This window comes from Dunckerocampus dactyliophorus, chromosome 20 (genome assembly GCF_027744805.1).
Source record: "Dunckerocampus dactyliophorus isolate RoL2022-P2 chromosome 20, RoL_Ddac_1.1, whole genome shotgun sequence".
Lineage (NCBI taxonomy): Eukaryota > Metazoa > Chordata > Actinopteri > Syngnathiformes > Syngnathidae > Dunckerocampus > Dunckerocampus dactyliophorus.
The window spans coordinates 12,595,591-12,601,590 of NC_072838.1; positions in this window are offsets into that span (position 1 = coordinate 12,595,591).

Genomic DNA, 6,000 nt, shown 5'->3' on the forward strand with positions numbered 1-6,000 from the left:
AGTAAGACTTCATGCGCTGGAATGTGACAGAGCAGTGTGCCCTTGGCTCCCTCACACAAGGCAAAGCCAGCATTTTGAGTGTGAGTGGATGCTGAATGACAGGCGTACTTGCTGCCAGTCAATCAGCGGGGGCTGTCTGACCTCTCTCTCTGGAGAGAGGAAAAAAAAAGATATGTGTCATCCTCCCATGTGGCATCTCGCCGCCTGCGTTCTCTCCTCTCTCGCCCCTGTGCGCTAGTTTGTCTTCCGCGATGAATCCCCTCCGGCTTATCTCCGTGGACATCTCCACTCTTCTCCTACCTCCTTCGCCCGCATCTTTATTCACCCGTTTGCTTATCGGCCGCCGCTCTCATCTTCCAGCTCCAGCTGCTGTGCCCCGTCTTCCCGTTTTGCCACGGCTACAGCCTCGCCCTCTAACCTCTTCCATATCTCTCACGCACTGTTCCGTTTGGGTCCCACACAGTCCCCGTTGGAGAGCAGGTAAAAGACCAAACCGAAACGGGTGAACAAACGGAAGATGAGCTATTATATGTGTGCTTTGGCCGAGCTTCTTTCTTCACGTCTCCGGGGTAGAATTCCACAAATGAGTAGAGGGGCCTTGCGCCACTCTTAATGCACTTATCAGCGCTCATATCAATAGCCCCAAAGCAGCCGTGAAAGGCCAATCTATGCTGACACACCACGTGTTAAGTGGGTGTCTTAACAAGCACCCGTGCTAATTGGCTATTTGAGCTTTCTCCTCATTGTCAGTGCAGGTCGTGAGTCGCCTACAATGTGTTTATATTACCTCCCCCCACCCCCACGTGGAACTTTTACTAAATCTCTCCGCATGAGGCAATAGCGCCGTCTGAGCGGGCTCTCTACTTCAGCACGTACCTGATTAGCGTTGGAAATGACAAATTTGCAAGCGCATGTGGTCACATGCACACAGCAGGGCCTGCGTAATTAGGATCCAACTCTTGTTTCTGTTACATCGGTGCGGAAGCGAGACGGGGGACAAGCCACATCTGGCACCCTCGAACAAATGCGTGTCCATACAGTATGCAGATTGCAATAGAACAGAAACTTGTAGGGCGCATATAGAGATGAATATGCGGTGTTTCCGCCATTACTGCTCAGCACAATCAGCTGTACACTAATGGGAAAGAATGTGCTTATGAGTGATGTGTGTTGTTTACTTCGGCCTGGAACTTTAAAGACCTCAGAAGTGCTCACACTCAGTCGTTGCTGTACTGATGTTTGGTATAAGGAGCACTTAAGAGTACTCTTACTCTTAAGAGTAAGAGTAACTAAGCTATAACACATTCTACATGGTGTCAGAAGTGGGATCTGTTCCACCTAGGTGCTGTTGTTGTCGGTATTGTGTGTTGCAATCTGTTGTCGACTGTCAAAACCAATCAAAAAGACAATGACATTGGCTGTCAGTAGTGAAACAGACATAAGCTATTACACATTGTACATGGTGTCAGAAGTGGGATCTGTTCCACTTAGGTCCTGTTGTCGGTATTGTGTGTTTCAATCTGTTGTCGACTGTCAAAACCAATCAAAAATAATATGACATTGGCTGTCAGTAGTGAAACAGACATAAACTATTACACATTCCACATGGTGTCAGAAGTGGGATCTGTTCCACTTAGGTGCTGTTATTGTCGGTATTGTGTGTTGCAAACTGCTGTCGACTGTGAAAACCAATCAAAAATAAGATGTCACTGGCTGTCAGTCGTGAAACAGACATAAGCTGTGTCCAAATTGAGGGTCTGCTGATGTCGTCACGCCGTGCAAAGGCTGGTCAAATTCAGAGTCCCTAATCCTCATAAAACAATGTACTGTATCACATTTGCTGACGAAAGTGACAACAGACTGTAACCGACTTTGCGTCCAAATGTTGAATTTTTAAGCCTGCACGGTCACTATTTTTGATATAACTTGTTGTTGTTGTGCTAATATGTGAATGTTGTCATCTCCCAGATATGTCTCATGCCTCGGTGTCGCTGTATGTGTCCACGCCAGAGCACAGACGGCAACTTTTATTTCCACCTCTTAACTGAGGGCTTGCTGTGCTTGATTTGTCTCCCCTGTGTTATTTTGAAGGATGTCTCCATTCCTCCAGTGCACCCAGGGGCGATAAGAGGAACTATATGCAGGGTTCCTCAGATGCATCCTTTGCCGGAGCCTTTTTGGCACCCATTGGAGGCGTGAAACACGGCAGGAATATAGAGCGCAATGTCGAGTGCAGCAATTGCCCACCATGGCTGCAGAGCCTTGCCACATGTAAATGAAACGACAGTGTGAAACTCTTATTTACATATGCAAAGATGACCATCATTGGTTGCAACCTCCGCTGTGGCAGGTGCAGGAAGTGAATATGAGGCTCCAAAAATGTATTAATGGCAACTGTAATAGCGGAATAAAACATTGCCAAAGCCTGGAGCACAGATGGATAAATATTGTCATCTCCAGCAGCTGTAATGCGAGGAAGGCCTCGAGCACACACAAACAAATTCAATTTTCACTCGTTTTTATTGACAATAAACACGAAAGTAAGGCCTAACAGCATTTTTAAATTTGGAGTAAAGGTGAAAATGTCACACATGTGATTGGATTTGGCCAATGGTTAAGCCAGTGAATATGCTGAATGGGATTTTTCATGTTAGACTATCACCATCCTAAAACGCCGCGCGACTTGGATGACTTTGGAACCGACATCAATGACTCCGGACCTGACTCGGACTTTAGTCTGATGACTTGAAATTACGTGAGATTTCCAGTGAATGTGTTGAGTAACATGTGTCCCCATTCAGAATAACGTCATCGTTTATTTCCAGAAAGACAACATATTTTCCCTTTGAGTCTGCCTCATTGAATGCATCTTCTAACATCCAACCAGGTTTAAAGGGATCATTCGGGTTTTTAGATATGAATTTGAACGACATCCCCATCAGCAGTGTAGCCCATCAACGGTGACTTACCTCCCACTTCGTCCCGGGAGCCGAGTTCTGGTCGGATTTCAGTGATGAGGAACGTAGTTCCGGTTAGTTGGTGTGGCCAGTTAAGTAGAGAGTTTGGCTTCTCAAAATACCATGCTTTCCAAAGAGTAATACATTTGCATCACAAAAAAACCCGAAAAAACAGACCTCACAATCACTTTCTCTCCCGTCATGTTTACATGTGCTTGACCATTGAGAAGAAATATATAAATACTAAAGTAAAATGAAGCAATAACTGATCGGTGATGATCAATAAATGAAATGTGCTTTTTAATATTGTTGTGTCGTTACAGTGAAGGGTTAGCGTGTTTTGATTGCTGAAAACCAGTCTGTTGAAATACACAAATTCTGAAGGACGGACGCTCAAAAAGAGTTCGGAAACGGAACGCCACAGAAAGAGGAAGGAGAGGTGTTAAGTTTTGGAACAGAATCAATATTTTCAGGGAAAAGTCGCAAGAACTTGGGAATTTGAACCGCCGTTGTGCGCGACGTCCCCGGTTTTAGGAGACTTCAACTCGGCAAGCTCCAGGTGATTAGCATATGTTTTGCGTTTTCTTTGGCTTTTTGGCAAATTCAAAAGGCCGCCCACACGGCAGCCTCTCAGGGATTACGCCACATGCAGCAGAGCTCAATTGAATGGCCCAATGAAAAACTGTGAAAACCGGGACATTTTCATCGCTTTCTAAAAAAAAACCCAAAAAGCCTGGGATGGCCAGGGCAGGACGTCAAAAAAAAGACACGTCCTGGAAAAATAGGACGTTTGGTCAGCCTAGTGTTGGCAGTTCCATTGGAGACCAATTCCAAGTTAAGTCATTCAAACAATTTGTCGAGCTTCAAATATAAACAAGACGTGGGCGTGAGAAGACGAAGAAAAAAAAAAGCCCAAATGATGACAACATGATGAAGCCATGTTGTCACGTAGAGTAATGAGCAGCATGAGCGCATTGACATGATTGGCTGCAGCATAACCGCGTACCGTGCCGCACATCACGCCGTGACGTCGCCGTTCAACCGACAGCTCGAAAGCGAAGATGTCTCATTTGGTTAGAACTTTCCTGCGTGGGATCTCGTCTTTCGTGCCTCCTCTGCTTATATCTCAGGTAGGAAGGAGGAAGAGGACGCGAGGAATTAAGGACGTACAAAAAGGGTCGAGTCGACTTTGAATCATTCATGCCATAATCAAACATTTCTATTGATTGCATCAGTAGACACCCGTGTTAAGTGTTTGCTATTCGCTGGTGCTTCTCTGAGCGGCCACCTTTCCAAGGGTTGTCCCTCCAAACGCTCTTGACGTCAGCATCCCTGGTGTAATGTGTACTGGCAGGCAGCTGATCCCTTCGGAGTGAGATGGCTGCCAAGGAATCTGCTTCGAATGCCAACGCTCCCCCCTGGTCTTCGGATGACAACGAGCGAGCCAAGTCCATTGCCGTGTTTAAACTGCTAATCAAAACAAAGAAAAAATAAATAACGTCCACTACAAACAAATGGTCACGCCCGCTTCTACGGATGTGCCTCGTAAAGTCGCATGTCCTTGGGATAGCCCTTTGCATTGACCGGCGTAATTCAAGTAATGGTTCAATCATTGGCTCAGCGATGCTTTCTTTTCAGGGCTGCCCTTTTCTACCATTGATTCCCAGCACAATGCTGTCATTGACTACTGCCAGAGTCATATGCCGCGTGGATGGGGGGGAGGTGATTTCACTATTATCCCTAAAGTACTTGACTATTGTGTGCAGATCAAAGTGGTGTCTGTGTTCTTTGGGTGTGTTTATGGCACACTACTGTGGAGGGAGGACACTCAATGCATAGATTAAAGATGTTCGGTCCTCATTGTCGCATGGAAGAGGCCTCGAGATCAATGGCGCCCTTTGCCTGGTTGCCTGAAATGTCTTAGGGATGGGAGCCTCTTGGACTACATCTGTTCTAATTTTCGACTTTTTCCAAGAGTACAGAAAATCACGTAATTCTGGTGACCGCCTGGACCCGAGTGTTTGGACTTCCACCTTTTTACATGAAAGTCTTTAGAGTCCTCGTGCTCCTGCCCTTCGGATGGATCCAAGACTCTTTTGGTACCAAGCTCATAAGGAAAAATTCTCGCTTACCGATGGGATGACTTTGTGTCAACGGCCTGTTAATGAAGACACCATGGCCACGTGTCTGGACTGTGACGTGTAGGTGCCTGTCGGGTAGGACGGTTGACAAGATAAATCATTTATCCGTCAGAATTAACAAATAGAACATATAGTAAGTATGTAGTCTTACAAATCCAGCCGGCCAAGTAGTGTGCTGTTATGACTGTGGATGGTTGGACCGATCAGCAGAGGTTACGTTTGGCCTTGTTGTGTGACGGCTGGCCCTCGATCGTGTCTTGTATCGTGGTAAACATCCCACAAAGTGTTATGAGGGGGAGTTAGGATTACCTTAGTATGACGAAATTGTATTTCCACAGAAAATGTGCCATCCCTCAAATAGACGCCGTGTTGGAATTAGTCGCTGGGTGCGTCAGTCATCCTCTAGCCCTAAGATAGCGGACACACAGGTAGCACTTTAGCTGAATCTCATTATGTTGGGTTTGTGTATCTAATCAAGTGTGCGCTGAGTGTGGAACACGCAGATAAACCATCAGGAAACACGTTATTGTGCATAATTCTTAGTCCAGTGTCAGGTGTTTGCATAAAATTACATGGATCCAAATCTCCAACTCTTTTGATTCCTTTCCCTTGTGGGGGGGTTTCACTTTGCCATCCATTTTCCACGTTAGATGTGTTTCTTAATACTTGCTGTTGAAAAGAAGACTGACAAGGGATGGTGGCATTTGCTGATTGCTGATAGCAAACACACAGCCTGCAGCGGGGCTTGCATTCCTAATGCCAGAGGGCTGGAACGCTGATTACAATCAGGGAGGTGGTGGGAGGGAACACGCAGTATCACACCCAAATCCAACAAGTGCGTGTGTCAAATAGCACCTGAGACAGCGGCAAGGGTGTTATTAATGATAGCTGAAACTACGCAG